At 43.7% G+C, this 15,353-nt stretch overlaps 1 long non-coding RNA gene across 1 annotated transcript in view; it reads right to left on the bottom strand.

Annotated features, from left to right (window-relative positions):
* LOC144337405 (uncharacterized) overlaps nt 1-1,742 on the bottom strand; it is a 40,232-nt gene extending 38,490 nt beyond the window's left edge. Inside the window, exon 1 of the long non-coding RNA XR_013410478.1 lies at nt 1,509-1,742. This is a non-coding gene — a long non-coding RNA (uncharacterized LOC144337405). The remainder of the gene's footprint in view (nt 1-1,508) is intronic.
* Nucleotides 1,743-15,353: the final 13,611 nt, after the last annotated feature.

The following is a 15,353-nucleotide window of genomic DNA, read 5'->3' as shown; positions in this document are numbered from 1 at the left end:
GAGAAACTCACTCCCTCGTGGGCGGAGTATCGGAAGAACAGAATTAACATAACCAGAAGGAGCAAAAAGACCACAATTGCTAATGCCACTTCCCACATTTTGGTTAACTGTAGTTTTAAGATTGAGGGAGGAGGACTGGAGGCCGACCCCAAGGTCTCCTTGACTGGACGGACCTAGGTGTCCTTCCTCTTTCCCTGGACCTGTAGCCTAAATACTTTTGGTGTCTCCATGACTCAAAGGCAAATAGCCCAAACTCAGCCTTTTCTTTCAAGCGTTTGAGGAGTGACAGCAGAGCCACATCCTGGAGTTGCTAGACTTGCTGTGACACCGGAAAATGAGAGGTACAGGGTAAGGTGTGGGGATAAGGAGGAAAAGGGCCACTCAGATCTTTCCTAAGGTAGGAGAGTAGCCACCGAGGAATAGAATAAGAGTCTAACCAAAGTAAAGCAGTGTGGGCATAGGTTTCTCTGCACAGTGCCCTATTTAAGGGCACAGGAAAAGTTACAGGATGACAAAAGAGATGAGCAAGGAGGTCTGCAGGGTGGCTATTTTGAACCCACCACAGGTTTAGTCTGGGGTGGCCCAGTCACTTGGACATGGGGTGTGACTATCTAAATGCCAGCAACCTTCACGGTGCCAGAAATCCCAATCAGGTGAATGTTCTTCACATTCGTTTCCATAACAACACCTGATTTGTTTCTGACAGAAAAGGCAGGACTGTGGTGGCCAGCCTAAACGATTGATGAGAAATTTAACCTCCTGTGATAAAAAATCAACACTAAGGACCTTGAAGAAATTCTTGCCCAGACGTCTTGGGCAATATCGACGACCTGACATACGAAACTTTGACAACCATTAAATAGAACAATAGACACCGAGCAGGACAATAAACATAAAACAAACTATAGACCCTAGGGTATATAAACAATTATAGCAGTTTTTTTTTCTTTAGACAGACAAGGGGAGGGGGTCCCGTGTTGGGATCAGATGCCCGCCTGGCCACTCCCCTGAGGGGACTTGGGCTCCTCTTAGCATTGGCGGGCCGGTATAAACCCCCGGCTTGGATCGAGCTATGCCCAATGCTGCCTTAAGCCTTATGAGGTCACCACGGAACTGCAGGTGAGGGCCCACTCAAACTCCGTAGCTTTCACCATGGAGCTACAAACTGGAGATCCATAAGCATGCCCCTGGACTCCTCAGTCATACACACATTCACTCAGAGTTTATAACAATATTTTATATATATATATATATATTTTTTTCCATTTTAAACAAAAGGTCTCGGGAGACCCGAACGAGAAGAGGAGGTAGTGGGAATGATAGAGAAAGGGGGAGAAAGAGAGAGAAAGAAAGAGGAAGAGAGTGAGAGACTAGTCTTAATGGAGAGGCCAGCCTGCCAGAAACCAAGACTCGATCCTCCAGCATCCTGGAGTATGGATAGTCAAAGAGAGGGATGCCCTCGTCAGGGCTGCCTCCCTCTCACCAAATCGAAGTCAAATCTGACTTACCTGACCCCGGGGTCAGAAGCTGAGGACTCAGAGGTTGAATTTTTGTCAGCACACACACACGGTAGTCGATCTGCTCTCCACCGGAAGACGGTCGCCTTTCAGGGACCTGTAAAATTTCTTTTTCAGGTGGCACCCCCACCTATAAGCGGGCCATCCGACCAGGGGAGGCCGGAGCGAGCCCGGCTCTTGCCCAGTGGTGAAGTAGATCTCGCTGGGGCCTCCAAATGTTGTACCTGAGCGAGTTAGAGCAACGCCACACTTTAAGACAAATTTAAGAGTCCTTTATTAGCCGGCGACCGAGAGACAGCTAATGCTCAAAATTCTCTCGGCCCTGAAGAAGGGGCTTGTTCTTTTTTTTTTTTTTTTTTTTTTTTGAGACGGAGTCTCGCTCTGTCGCCCAGGCTGGAGTGCAGTGGCCGGATCTCAGCTCACTGCAAGCTCTGCCTCCCGGGTTCACGCCATTCTCCTGCCTCAGCCTCCCGAGTAGCTGGGACTACAGGCGCCCGCCACCTCACCCAGCTAATTTTTTTTTGTATTTTTAGTAGAGACGGGGTTTCACCGTGTTAGCCAGGGTGGTCTTGATCTTGACCTCGTGATCTGCCCGTCTTGGCCTCCCAAAGTGCTGGGATTACAGGCTTGAGCCACCGCGCCCGGCCTTGATTTTCTTTTATATTTCGGGTTAGGAAGGGGAGGGGGAGCTCAGTTGCAACAATTCTACAGAAGTAAAAACATGTAAAAAGTTTAAAAAAAAAAAAAAAGACAAATGATTACAGAGAAACAGTTTCCAGGTGCAAGGGCTCTAGCTCTTTCATAAGATGTTATATATGTGGGCTCTGCCAAACACAAACTCAAGGCTTTATTTATGGTGTTATCTCTTGAGCAAAATCCTGGGAACTTCATACATTGCTTGCTTCAGTACCTTATCAGTTAATTAGACTCTTTGATATGTTGACAGTCTGCTTACAAGTTAACTCCTTGAGGAAGGGGGTAGGTAAGGAGTCCTTGAAGCCTTGCAAATGATGGAGCCAAAAGGAGTTCATCCGGCTTTCTCAGCTAAGGGAGAGCTTATTCATGTGGAAACAAGGCTAGGAGATTAAGGGAGAAAGGGAGAGTCTAAAAACAAAGTTAGTAAAAAAGCAAGGTTAGGTATTACAAAGGGAGAAAAGAAAGCTAAGAAATTTTTCTGAAGGTCAGCCCAGGGACTCAGTCTCACTGATAAAACTGAGATGTAATCATGAGATTAAAAAATGCTGCCTCTCCACAATATCTTATCACCACATCAACAGGTCTGCAGTATAATAACAGCAGATGGGCCAGGCGCAGTGGCCCATGCCTGTAATCCCAGCACTTTGGGAGGCTGAGGTGGGTGGATTACTTGAGGTCAGGAGTTCGAGACCAGCCTGGCCAACACATCGAAACTCTGTCTCTACTAAAAATACAAAAATTAGCTGAGCGTGGTGGTATGTATCTGTAATTCCAGCTACTCAGAAAACTGAGGCAAGAGAATCACTTGATCCTGGGAGGCAGAAGTTGCAGTGAACCAAGATTGCACCACTACACTCCAGCCTGGGTGATGGAGGGATACCTTATTTCAAAAAATAATAAAATAAATAATAATAATAATAATAAACAGTAGATGGTAACTGATAGAGCTGCAAGACACAGACAGGAATTTCTAGGGAAACCCACAGACAACAGCAGAGATACCAACAAGGATATTAGAGGAAATTTAATCCCCTGAAATCTACTGCTACAGCAAATAATAAACAGCCAAAATTCTAGCCAGATAAACACAAAACCTCGCAGGAAAGTCCTATTAACTTTAGTTCATATTACCCAATACATCATGTCTGGCTATCAACAAAAATAGCATAACATGATAAAAGGTAAAGGCTCTAGACTGAGTTGTGTACATCCCTCCCCCACCAAATTCATGTTAAAACCCTAATCCCCAATGTGATTGTATTGGAGACAGACTTTAAAGAGGTAATTAAGGTTAAATGAGGTGTAAGGATGGATCCCTAAACAAATAAGATTAGAGTACTTATAGGAAAAGGAAGAGAAACCCAGGGTGTGTGCTCACAGACTGAAGGCCATGTCAAGACACAGCAAGAAGGCAGCCATCTGCATGCCTGCAAGAGAGTCCTCACCAAAACCCAACTCTGCTGACATCTTGATCTAGGCGGTCCATTCTCCAGGATTATGAGCAAATAAATTTCTTTTGTTTATGTCATTCAGTCTGTGGCATTCTGTTAAGAAGAATAACCCAAGAAAACTAACGCATCAGGAAGAAACACATTAGGAAGAGACAAAGCAGCTGTCACAACAAGACGCTGGGGCAGAGAGGTTGGAATTATCACACCAGAATTTTAAGTTGTAATTAATATGCTAAGGATTCTAATGGAAAAAGTGGCCAACAGGCAAGAACACATGTGTAATGTAAGCAGACAGATGCAAACACTAAAAAAAAAAAAAATCAAAAAGAAATGCTAGAAATAAAAAACACTGTTAACAGAAATGAAGAATGTCTTTGATGGGCTTATCAACAGACTACAGAAGGTCAAGGAAAGAATCTGTGAGTGTGAAACATGTTGATAGAAACTTCCCAAACTGGAAAGCAAAAAGAGAGAGAAAAGGAGAGAGCGAGGGAGGGAACTGAAACAGAACATCCAAGAACTATGGACAGTTATAAAAGATGTAGGGCATAATGAGAATGAATCCTAGAGGAGGAGAGAAAGGAGCAGAAAACCTATTTGAAGTGATAATGACTGAAAGTCTTCCAAACTTACTGGCAGACATCAAAAAGCACAGACATAGGAAGTTGAGAGAAGATCAAGCAAGATTGTGATACGACATACATTTGGTTTTTGTCACCACTTCCTCTCGGAGTGCTGACACCCCTTGAATGTACTGAGTGACAGAAATGTCTTTTGTTATTAATAGTGAGCCCCACTGACGACACCTGAGTTTATGCTAAAGAGGTACTTAAGGTAGAGCATCTGGATAGCCTCAGGATGGGCTATAAGATATTGATGCTTCATGCAGTTGAATTTCTATTTATGATGGTCAATTGCATTATTCATCACACAATTTAACAATAAAAGTACACGTCCACTTTTCCTTGGTCATAGTCTCTGCATTAATTAAATTAAACTCTCCCTTTTCCAACCCTCATACTTTGGGCATTAATATAATACATTTTGCCCAGCTACATATTTTAGTTTATTTTTTTCATTTAGTTTATTTCCTATCTTTTAAGTTTTTATTTTTCTCTATACAGCATAAAATTCCTGATGGATTACTACACCTTAATGCTGTGGTCCCATCCATTGAGGCCTCCATAGCCAATATCCAATATTGTTAAAATTGCTGATTCTATTCAGTCAACAACTGGTATATATTTTGCTATTATAGATTTGGCTAACATGATCTGTTCAGTGCCAATTCCAACAGCCTCTCTACTGCAATTTATCTCCACCTCTGAAGGCATGCAACACACCTTTCCCAGGCTACCCAGAGGGTACCTCGTCAGCTTTGGCATCATGTACAATATTTGCAGACAAGATCTGAACTGCATCCATCTTTCTTTCTCTAAGAGCACAGGTATGACATGATATTAATAACATGCTCCTCCCAGGAGACTCATTTGAAACATTCATTAAGGACATATAAGTCCAATCTTTTAGTACATTTTGGGTCCTGGTGGCAACATGTTCCACATTTACAAATTTTACTTCCAAATTAAAATCAGTAGCCCAGGCTGGGAGCAGTGGCTCATGCCTGTAATCCCAATACTTTGGGAGTCCAAGTGGGGAGGATCGCTTGAGTCAGGAGTTTGAGACCATCCTGGGCAAAATAGGGAGTCCCCATCTCTACTAAATGAAAATAATAATGAAAAACCCCTAGCTGGGCATGGTGGCATGCACCTGTGGTCCCAGCTTCTCAGGAGGCTGAGGTGGGAGGATTACTTGGGCCCAGGAGGTTGAGGCTACTGTGAGCTGTGATTGTGCCAGTGCACTCCAGTCTGGGTGACAGAGCAGAACCCTGTCTCAGAAAAAAAAAAATAGGTAGGTACTCCTGTTACTGCTCTCAAAGCCTCCTTCACTGTAGAGGTTTTGACAACCTCCTCTTATCCCTCCTGGAGCCTTTGACCACATATGATGGCCATAAATTGCCCAAGGACTTCTGATGCAAGAAATTTCCCTCTTGGCCTCATGCTATACATTCTTAAACAATAAATGATGGCTACTTACTGGGTTTTCCTGGAAATACAGAGACACAGACCCTGAGCCTGTGCCCCTCCATACCCAGCTGCTCATAATGCTTTGGGTCATGGACACAGCACCCCACAAGCTGGGCATGGCTACTGAGGCCTCCCTAGATAGGATGGAACCAAACCTAGGTCCTCTGGTATGTTCCACCTACAGGAGGGGGTGATCTCCTCTGTCCTCCAGTCCAAAACACAAACCCCTAAAGGCCTGTATCTCAACTCAGGCCTTAACTTATCTTCATAAATGTTTGCTCTTGTCCCCGTCCCATAAGTGCTGGAGGCCAGATTAAGGGCTCATACTCCCTTGTGACCCATTAACCATGAATTTTCCCACAGGCTAAGCAGCTGCTGCGCTGATCTGATATGGGACTCATTGGAACCTAAACTTCCACCAAAAAACAAATCAGAAACCTTGTCTCCCTTCATACACGACACTTTCTTCCATATCCTCAAATGGCAAAAGGAGCAAACAAGTTTGGGCCTCTTTTATGAGGACACTAATCCATTCACGAGAACCCCAGCCTCATGACTTAGTATCTCCTCAAAGGTCTCACCTCTTAATAGTATTAAACTGGGGATTTGGTTTCAACATATGAATCTGGTGGCAGGGGCAGGGGACAGACATTCACATCATAGCATGCCCTGAATCTTAAACAGCTTCAGCATCAACATAAACTGGCATTTATTCTCCCAAGTTCATATTCTAAAATGTGCCCTTGACCAGAAAAATCCCAACAGCAAAAATCACTGACTGTAAATACTGCATTATTTTAAATAGGAAAGGGACAGAAGGCAGCTAAGAACTAGTGGAAGGGAGTGGATTCAGTATTGCATGTAATGTTTTCCTTCTCCTTATTTCTCTCTCTCTCTCTCTGCCCCATTTTCTTTCTCAAGTGTCTGGCATAATATTTGTTTAAAACAGACTTGCTTATACCTGTGATTCTCTCTACCTCACACCCAATTTCTCCTTCTCAGTCTCTATTCCAGTGCCTCTAACCTTTCTGCTAACAATGCAAGTCATGGTGTCACTAGAAAAGAGGTCTCGATCTAGACCCCAAGACAGGGTTCTTGGATCTGGTTCAGGAAGGAATTTAAGGTGAGTCATAGAGTGGAATGAAAGAAGCAAGTTTAGGCTGGGCAAGGCAGCTCACAACTGTATCCCAGCACTTTGGAAGGCTGAGGCAGGCAGATCACAAGGTCAAGAGATTGAGACGATCCTGGCCAACATGATGAAACCCCATCTCTACTAAAAATACAAAAATTAGCTGGGCATGGTGGCGCGTGCCTGTAGTTCCAGCTACTCAGGAGGCTGAGGCAGGAGAATCACTTGAACCTGGGAGGCAGAGGTTACAGTGAGCCGAGATCGCACCACTGCACTCCAACCTGGCAACAGAGCGAAACTCCATCTCAAAAAAACCAAAGGAAAGAAGCAAGTTTATTAGAAGCGACACCATTAGTGAGCAGCCCTCAGAAAGCAAGAGGGGGAATGCACTGGCTTTGTTTTAGGTTTTTCTTATATAGGGGTCTTATCTACAAAAAAACTAAGCTAAACTGTGTCTATGCGTGGGTGAGCAGGCACAATGACAAAATTTATTACTGTATTCATTTAAACTAGCCTTGACATTCTAGTGTGTAAATACATCAAAGCATAGCTATTATCTTGAAAGCATACATTGTTATGGGTACTGGGACATCTGGACTCTGCACTGTTGTAGGAGCGTCCCTGTAGGTATCTTTAGGCTGTTTCCTCAACTATAAACACCCCATGACTATGGCTCATGACCAGCAAGGAATGTACTTTGCTAGTCTCAAAATGGAGCTGTACTTAAGACGACATTCTTTGGCTTTCCTAGACTACTGCTTTCCCTACAATGGAGCACTCACAAGTTAGGGCTTTAGCGTCACAGGAATGCTTTTTACGAGATGGCCAGACATAGCTATTGAAACAAAAGGACTAGCCCTCCATTTAAAGTTCTTCTCACCTATGCCCTGAGTCACATCTAGTGCTTTAATGTTGGCTCTCTCTCCACTCATGAACTTAACTCATATTCCAAATATCGGAGGACTCACAATGGGAAGCCACCACAATTCTTCCAGGGAGCTCATGAGGAAAAGCAGCAACAATGAAGAATCCCTATGTAAGCTTTTCTGGATGGATTGAGCAGGGACTTTATGTCTTAAGTGTGGTTTAAAGTGGTTCCAGAGTGGTAGGGATCTTAGTTTTGTCTGAAAAAAAAAAAGTATATAATCTCTAGAAGAGAAAGGCACTTTCATCTAAGGATATAGGGAAGCTCCCTGAAATCTCTTTTCAAGGACAAAGATAACCAACAAAAAAGGAAGCAACCAAACTGATTGAAGAATTTAAAAATGAACATCCAAAGGGGCCCATAAAATCTTCAGTTATTGCCATTATCAGATACATATTATGAAGCAACTATGCCTACCATGTTAAAAAATTTTGAAAAATTGAAATTAAAGTGTCCTGGAGAGACAATTATGAATGGGCAATAGATCGGAATAAATTATTCAGAATGCAACGCAGAGATTGAAGGATGGAAATTACAGAGAATTTAAGACACCTGGAGGATACAGAGTGGTAATACCTGCCTTATAATGAATTGGGGTTCTCAAGGGAGAGAAAGAATGGGCAAGAGGCAATACATGAGAAGAGGAAGTGTTTGCTGAGCACCAAAGATGGCACGTCACAGATTCAGGTTGTTCAGCAAATCCCAAGCAGGAAAGATTTTAAGAATTTCATAACCAGAAACATTATGCCAAGCTCCAGAAAACACATTCAGTTACTACTTCAGTTGAAAGCTCAGGATTCTAAGTGGAAAATAATCTTAATAACCTAGTCACTGCACTATCTCCTTAAAATCTCATTTTTTTCTATGTCTCCTGCATTTTAATACTAAAAAGGTCATCATTCCAAAAGAACATTAACCAAAAGACCTGCAGTTCTCAGAGAAGACAATACTAAGGCCAACAGACATTTGAAAAGACTCTCAATCTCGTTAAGAATTAAACAATGCAACTTTAAGCCACGAGTTATGATTTCACACCTAGTAAATTATCAAAATTTTAAAGTTTCACAAATCCAGTGTTGGCAGTAAAAGTTGGCAACCAAAATAACCACAAACTCTAGTGGGAGTGAAAATTGGTACAACTTTGGAAAACAATTCATCATTGTACAGTAAAGTCATAAATGGGAACATACTTTGCACAATCCAGTCTTTCCTTATTACATACTCTGAGCCTTGAGAGGAAGCCAGCTGATGCCACAATGTTTTTTAAAACTATGGCTGCTATAGGAACTCACCACCACATCCACAGGATACACCAAGGTAGAAGTGTCAGAGCCAAAGCGACTCCATCTTGAATGGGGCCTGGGTAAAACAAAGCTGAGACCTACTTCCCAGACAGTTAAGGCATTCTAAGTCACAGGATAACACTGGAGGTCCGCACAAGACACAGGTCATAAAAGTCTTGCTGGTTAAACAGGTTGCAGTAAAGAAGCTGGCCAAAACCCACCAAAATCAAGATAGCAAGGAGAGTGACCTTTGGTAGTTCTCACTGCTCATTATATGCTAATTATATGCATTAGCACGCTAAGAGACACTCCCACCAGGGCCATGGCAATTTACAAATGCCATGGTAAGGTTCAGAAGTTACCCTGTATGGTTTAAAAAGCGAGGAAGCCCTCAGCTCCGGGAAACTGCCACCTTTTTCCCAGAAAACTCGTGAATAAACCACCCCTTGTTTAGCATATCATCAAGAAATAACTACAAGTATCCTTATTCCAACAGCCCAAGCTGCTGCTCTGCCAGTGAAGTACCCATTCTTTTGTGTTTTTACCTTCTTAATAAACTTGCTTTGGCTTTGCACTGTGGACGCCCACGGATTTTTCCTGCCTGAGATTTAAGAACCCTCTCTTGGAGTCTAGACTGGGACCCCTTTCTGGTAACAGAAGCACCGCTTCACGATCATGCAGGTCAGTACTTACCAAGTACTAAAAAGTCTATAGCCACACTATTTATAATTTTTAAAATGAATGAGGTCAATAAACATTTAATTTAAATGTTAGAAAGTATGCCGGGCGCGGTGGCTCACTCCTGTAATCCCTGCACTCTGGGAGGCCGAGGCGGGCGGATCATGAGGTCAGGAGATCGAGACTATCCTGCCTAACACGGTGAAACCCCGTCTCTACTAAAAAATACAAAAAATTAGCCGGGCGTAGTGGCAGGCGCCAGTAGTCCCAGCTACTCGGGAGGCTGAGGCAGGAGAATGGCGTGAACCCGGGAGGCGGAGCTTGCAGTGAGCCGAGATCGTGCCACTGCACTCCAGCGCTCCAGCCTGGGTGACAGAGCAAGACTCCGTCTCAAAAAAAAAAAAAAAAAAAAAAAAGAAAGAAAGTAAACAAGCCAAATATACACAAACAGTAGACTGCTCTGGCTTGCATACAGAGAGGTCCATTGCCCTTTTGGGTGGGCTGGGCAAGGTCAGGGCCTAAGAAGCACTTCTGGGGAGAGGGGGCGACAGGCTCTGATGGCTGCAGGAGGAGTGACTCCTCCCAGGATGAGGGTCTCCATCCTCCCAGTGCTCACTCAAGTTCAGTATTTCCAAGTCCTCCCAGGGGACGTAACGCACGTCAGAACGGCTGTCATTAGTGTCACATATACGTGTCCGCATGCATTTCCAGGAAATGTCCTTGGCCGGAGAACTACAGTTGTGACAGTCGGGTCACAGGGCGTTTTGTGAGCTATCGTCTTGGGCAAATGAGTGCCAAAAACACAAAAAGACCTCAAAAGGTGGACAGCACAGCAGCAGGGTTTGGGATGAGAGAAGCCCCTTTGCTAGCACCGGCGAGCAGTTGCGCAGTACCAGCAAGTGCTGCCTACGTCCCAGAGGGAAACGTTTGTGTGAGCAAATGAATGACCCGGAAGACCTTAGGGCGGCTGCAGAGTTTTCTGGAAAGTGTAATTTCTTGGTCCGGGCGCCACTGGGTGGCCCTCGGTTCCGAGGTGTATCATTCACCACAGGACTGTGTGCCCCAGAACACTTCGCGCGTGGTTCTAACTAGCCGGCACTGAGACGACAGCCCCAGGCAGTTTAGTTTCTTACCAAGCCAAGACCGGTTTGCCCGCAGCTGACCAGGTCCGCGCCGCCGCAGAGACTCTTGGGAAGTGTGGTCTTCCGGTGCTTGCGGTTCGCTGCACTCGGCACTTTTGTACCGCACGCGGAGGATTCTAGAAAATGTGGCTTGGCCTTAGGCGGTGCACTGGGTCAGTCTCGCGATAGCCTCAGGCCTGGCGGGGACTCCCAGGCTGAGGAACGATTCTGGTCAGTGTCGTTCCCGGAGGTCGGCGGCCGTCGCCCGCTCACCAGCTACGCGGTGCGTCCTCTCCGCAGAGATGCGGGCTCGGGGCGCCTGCGGGGACGGTGAGGCCCCGTTGAGGACTCCGGCCAGTGCGAGTCCCGGGGGTGGCGGTGGGGCTCAGGCCCTGGGTCTGCCTCGTGGTGTGACCCTGGCCGGAGCCTTGGCTTTTCCTGGCCTTCGTGTCGTGCTGTGTAAACGCGAGGTGATGACGGCATCGACCTCTTGGCGCTGTTGTGAGAGCGAAGTGGGCGCCTGAGCAGACGCCAGCCACAGTTGTCTTTGGGTTATGTCGTCATGAAGTTGGTGCTTTGCAGTTGTGTAACCTTGAACAAATGGGTTCAGTATCTTGGAATTTTCAGTTTCGTCATCGTTTAAAGAGAGATCTGGAATAATGTGAATGCCCACCGTGCATTGGTCAAGATTGAACGAGCTGATAAAGTTACTACTGTTATTTTATGAGTCTTTTATGTGCAGAATAATTGATTTTCCTCTCAGGTGGCACCTGGTAAACGGTTAGCCCTTGTGGAGAAACACCCAGTTAGTTCCCAGGGAGAGATTGGGGCCCCGGAGAGTGATTACCAGTGTACCTTTCCATTAAGGTGTGTCACAGGTGCCGCAACATAAGCCTGATTTTTCATAACTGCTTTTTCCTGCCCTTCTGTGCCCTCAGGACACTGCCCAGCTCTAAGATAGCCTGGAAAGAGGACTCTGTTGGCTATTGGAAATTGCAGAGTAATGTCTCAAGTAAGTCGATGTGTCCCCAAATCTTCCTGAAACAACTTTTATCAGTTTGCTTTGCTTCTCCTGCCTGTTCCAACCAAATCAAGTCCATTTAAGGGACTGGATCTATGGTTCCTTTCACTATAAGAAGGATGGAGCCCACCGGAGAGCTCCAAGGTATTGTCCTTCTCACCCAGTGGTCCTCTTTTCTACAGTTTTCTGCTAGAAGATTTTCTAATCTTGCCAACATTTTTAAACTGTAATTCACGATGCAAGTTTGGAATGTAAGGTTATTTGCTTTATGGTTGTCAAAACCGTACCATGTGGTCTCAAGTCAAGAGATGTTTGCAGTCATCCTTGATTCTTCCCTTTCACTCATTGCTCATATTCAGGTCCTCTAGTTGGATATAAACAATACACTGTATACAGAATCTGACCATTCATTACCCTATCACCTCCACCACCACTACCACCCCAGTCCAAACACCTGGATTATTGTGGTAGCCTCCTAGCTGGATTCCTTGCATCTGCCCTTAACCCTCATCAGTCTGTTCTCAGTACAGCAGTCACCGTGATCCTATCCTTACATAAATTTCTGTCATTCCTTAACTTAAAATTTTTCAATGTCTCTAACTCAGAGTCACTTCTGCAATAACCTCTTTGCACAATTAGGCCATTACCTCTCTGATCCCATCTTCCTTCTCTGCCTCCTCATTCCTGTGAGCTCCAGCCACTGTCACCAGTTGCTGTGCCATCCACGTGGAATATTCTTCCCCGACATATGCACAAGCTTGCATTCTTACCTTCTTCATGTGTTTGTTCCATGGTTACTTTCACAGAAGAGCTTCCCTGAATGCCTATTTGCAATTGCAGTCACCTTCCCTCGCCTAGCACTTCCACTCCTCCATCACTGCTTTGTTGTTTTCCACGGCACGTGTCACTCACTCACTGATGTACTTATGTTCATTTTATGCATGTGCTCATTGTCTGTTCCTGGTGGGCGGAAAGTTTTTTCTTTTTTGTTGTCTGTTATAGCTTCAGTACCCAGAGTGATACCTGGCACCAGATAGATGCTTAGTAAGTAATTGTGGAGTGAATAAGATGAGTAATGAAGAACTGGTGGGGCAGAATCATGGCATGCAAGGTGAAGCTTGCGTAGGAGGGGATGTGAGTAGCAGATGTACATGTTGAGTGAAGTATATTTTCTTGGAAAAATTAGATAATTAGAATTGAAAAACTGGCATATTGATACATATCTGTTGTCCCAGCTACTCAGGAGGCTGATGAGGTGGGAAGATTGCTTGAGCTCAGGGGTGTGAGGCTGCAGTGAGCTATGATTATGTCACTGTACTCCAGTCTAGCAACACAGCAAGACCCTGTCTCTTAAAAAAAAAAAAAAGGCTAAAGTGAACTAATGCCAAACCATTCATTGGTTCATCTTCTAAATGCTTATGAAGTACCTGTTAGGAAAAGTTGTACATGGATTTTGGTGTGCACTGACACACAGAACTTCATGATCTAGTGTAGTATTATATAAGAGAACTTTCTGCAGTGGTGGAAGTGCTCTGCATGTGTACTGGTCAGTACAGTAGCCACCAGCCCTGTATGACTGTTGAGTAATTGAACTGTAGCTTAAGCAACTGAGGAACTGAATTTTAAATTTTATTTATTTTATTTTTACATTTTAATTAATTTAAATGTAGGTAGCCAAATTGACTCGTGGCTCCTGTATTGAGGATTGCAGCACTGTAGAAAAGTAAGAAAGCATAAGCAATTTAAATAAGTGCTAGTACTCTTTAACTCTCGGAGCTGACAAATTACCACAGTAGATCAGTCTGTTTCACAAATCAAAGACAGTAATAATGCTGTATTAAATGGATGTATTTTTTGACTAGCCAATAAGCTATTATTGAATATTTAAGCTTCTAAAGTTTTACTATTTTAAATAATACTCTCGCCTGTAGAGAAATAAAACTCTCACCTCTAGAGAAAGCCCCAATGGGGACAGTTACAAATATGACACATTTAGAAGCACCTTTCATTCAAAGTCTACTCTTTCTGAACCACAAAAAAATTCTGCTGAAGGGAATTCACACAAATATGATATATTAAATGAAATGAGTACTACTGAGAGGAATTTCTAAGCATATCTGTGAGCATTTCCTTAGAATATTTTCTTTGAAATGTACCCTTTTATTTTTTTCCCCTTAGTTTCAGGTCCTAGTTAAGGACTGTCTGTGGCAGGGGTGCCCAACCCTTTGGGCACCAGGGATCAGTTTCATGGAAGACAGTTTTTCCACAGGAGTGGGAGGTGGTGGTTTGGGCGTAAGCTGTTCCACCTCAGATCCTCAGACATTAGTCAGATTCTCATAAAGAGCGTGCAGCCTCAATCCCTTGCATGCGCAGTTCACGGTAGGGATTGTGCTCCTATGACTTCTCATAGTTTTGGAGCCTGGGAAGTCCAAGATCAAGGAAGGTGTCTGGCAAGGGCTGTGTTGTTGTGTCCTTCTATGGTGGATGGGCAAAGAGAAGAGAGAGAGGTAAAAGGGGCCTCGGACTAATTTTTTAAATAAGGAACCCACTCCCACGATGATGACATTAATCCACTGATGAGGACAGAGCCCTCAAGGCCTAATCGTCTCCTAAAGATCTCACCTCTCAATACTGTTTGAACAGCAATTAAGTTCAATACATGCTTTTTGGGAGACACAATCAAACCGTAAATTTCTGTAGAACATTTCAAACCAGCAACTCTCACCTCTAGAGAAAGCCCCACTGGGGACAGTTACAAATATGACACATTTAGAAGCACCTTTCATTCAAAGTCTACTCTTTCTGAACCACAAAAAAATTCTGCTGAAGGGAATTCACACAAATATGATATATTAAAGAAGAATTTACCAAAATGTATATTAATGTCTATCAGTCTTTAATATAAAGATCTTTTTTCTGAACCCATTTTTTGTGAGCCTTAGTGGATCATCCTGAGTATCTTGTTTGAAAGACAATCGCTTTAGCCTCATTTTTTAATTACTTACCTAGTACTTAAACTATAAAAGATATAACCAAATACTTGACTGTATGCTGTCTAATGTTAAATGTTGATTTTTAAAAATTCATGTAATTCTATAACTTTTAACAAAAAATTCTACTGAAGCAAAGCTCTCATATTTGTCTCTCACCCTTATTGTATAATAATCCTAAGCACATAACTGTCCCCCTTATTATGTAAGAATTCCATCTACATAACTGTCCTATTATTACTTAACTAAGATCACATTCCCAATTTCTGTCACAACTCCTGAATCTTGTTCCATTTCTTCAACAAGCAGGCTAATTTTACCCCTTCATCAGTGACAGAAGAGGTCTGGGCTATGGCTGAGCCTAAATATATTTGCTATTTCAGGTGACATTTAGTGATGTGGCTATAGACTTCTCTCATGAAGAGTGGGGATGACTCCATTCTGCTCAGAGGGAC

This window comes from Macaca mulatta, chromosome 19, assembly GCF_049350105.2.
Source record: "Macaca mulatta isolate MMU2019108-1 chromosome 19, T2T-MMU8v2.0, whole genome shotgun sequence".
NCBI lineage: Eukaryota > Metazoa > Chordata > Mammalia > Primates > Cercopithecidae > Macaca > Macaca mulatta.
Note: the sequence above shows the minus strand (reverse complement) of the source record. Positions and strands in the feature narration are given on the sequence as shown.